A 2,460-nucleotide genomic window follows, 5' to 3' on the forward strand; every position below is an offset into this window, starting at 1 on the left:
GTGGGAACTCATTAACCAGTTTCGTGGGAACTCATTAACCAGTTTCGGGAAACCTTCCACCAAAGGCGGGGAAAGCATGAACCAACGGCGGGGAAGCCACTGTCCAACAGGGGGGAGCACATTAAGCAGCTGCCCTTAGTATCAGGAGCAGCGGGGATCAGATTAAGCAACAGCCGGGAAAAGATCAGCCAACCGCGGGGGAACTCATTAACCAGTTTCCTGGGAACTCATTAACCAGTTTCGGGGGAACTCATTAACCAGTTTCGGGAAAACGTCCACCAAAGGCGGGGAAAACATCAACCAACGGCGGGGAAGCCATTGTCCAACAGGGGGGAGCACATTAAGCAGCTGCCCTTAGTATCAGGAGCAGCGGGCATCAGATTAATCAACAGCCGGGAAAAGATCAACCAACCGCGGGGGAACTCATTAACCAGTTTCCTGGGAACTCATTAACCAGTTTCGTGGGAACTCATTAACCAGTTTCGGGAAAACGTCCACCAAAGGCGGGGAAAACATCAACCAACGGCGGGGAAGCCACTGTCCAACAGGGGGGAGCACATTAAGCAGCTGCCCTTAGTATCAGGAGCAGCGGGGATCAGATTAAGCAACAGCCGGGAAAAGATCAGGAAACCGCGGGGGAACTCATTAACCAGTTTCGTGGGAACTCATTAACCAGTTTCGGGAAAACCTCCACCAAAGGCGGGGAAAATATCAACCAGCGGCGGGGAAGCCATTGTCCAACAGGGGGGAGCACATTAAGCAGCTGCCCTTAGTATCAGGAGCAGCGGGGTACAAATGAACCAGCAGCGGGGAAAGCAACTTCGTGGGAACTCATTAACCAGTTTCGGGGGAACTCATTAACCAGTTTCGGGAAAACATGAACCAAAGGCGGGGAAAGCATGAACCAACGGCGGGGAAGCCATTGTCCAACAGGGGGAAGTACATTAAGCAGCTGCCCTTAGTATCAGGAGCAGCGGGGTACAAATGAACCAGCAGCGGGGAAAACAACTTCGTGGGAACTCATTAACCAGTTTCGTGGGAACTCATTAACCAGTTTCGTGGGAACTCATTAACCAGTTTCGGGAAAACTTCCACCAAAGGCGGGGAAAGCATCGACCAACGGCGGGGAAGCCATTGTCCAACAGTGGGGAGCACATTAAGCAGCTGCCCTTAGTCTCAGGAGCAGCGGGGATCAGATTAAGCAACAGCCGGGAAAAGATCAGCCAACCGCGGGGGAACTCATTAACCAGTTTCGTGGGAACTCATTAACCAGTTTCGTGGGAACTCATTAACCAGTTTCGGGAAAACCTCAACCAAAGGCGTGGAAAACATCAACCAACGGCGGGGAAGCCACTGTCCAACAGACGGGAGCACATTAAGCAGCTGCCCTTAGTATCAGGAGCAGCGGGGATCAGATTAAGCAACAGCCGGGAAAAGATCAGCCAACCGCGGGGGAACTCATTAACCAGTTTCGTGGGAACTCATTAACCAGTTTCGGGGGAACTCATTAACCAGTTTCGGGAAAACATGAACCAAAGGCGGGGAAAACATCAAACAACGGCGGGGAAGCCATTGTCCAACAGGGGGGAGCACATTAAGCAGCTGCCATTAGTATCAGGAGCAGCGGGGTACAAATGAACCAGCAGCGGGGAAACCAACTTCGTGGGAACTCATTAACCAGTTTCGTGGGAACTCATTAACCAGTTTCGGGAAAACTTCCACCAAAGGCGGGGAAAGCATCAACCAGCGGCGGGGATGCCTTTGTCCAGCAGTGGGGAGCACATTAAGCAGCTGCCCTTAGTATCAGGAGCAGCGGGGATCAGATTAAGCAACAGCCGGGAAAAGATCAGCCAACCGCGGGGGAACTCATTAACCAGTTTCCTGGGAACTCATTAACCAGTTTCGGGAAAACGTCCACCAAAGGCGGGGAAAACACGAACCAACGGCGGGGAAGCCATTGTCCAACAGTGGGGAGCACATTAAGCAGCTGCCCTTAGTATCAGGAGCAGCGGGGATCGGATTAAGCAACAGCCGGGAACAGATCAGCCAACCGCGGGGGAACTCATTAACCAGTTTCGTGGGAACTCATTAACCAGTTTCGTGGGAACTCATTAACCAGTTTCGGGAAAACCTCCACCAAAGGCGGGGAAAACATGAACCAACGGCGGGGAAGCCATTGTCCAACAGTGGGGAGCACATTAAGCAGCTGCCCTTAGTATCAGGAGCAGCGGGGTACAAATGAACAAGCAGCGGGGAAAACAACTCCGTGGGAACTCATTAACCAGTTTCGTGGGAACTCATTAACCAGTTTCGGGAAAACATCAACCAGAGGCGGGGAAAACATGCACCAACGGCGGGGAAGCCATTGTCCAACAGGGGGGGAGTACATTAAGCAGCTGCCCTTAGTATCAGGAGCAGCGGGGTACAAATGAACAAGCAGCGGGGAAAACAACTCCGTGG

This window comes from Mustelus asterias, unplaced genomic scaffold, assembly GCF_964213995.1.
Source record: "Mustelus asterias unplaced genomic scaffold, sMusAst1.hap1.1 HAP1_SCAFFOLD_372, whole genome shotgun sequence".
Taxonomy (NCBI): Eukaryota; Metazoa; Chordata; class Chondrichthyes; order Carcharhiniformes; family Triakidae; genus Mustelus; species Mustelus asterias.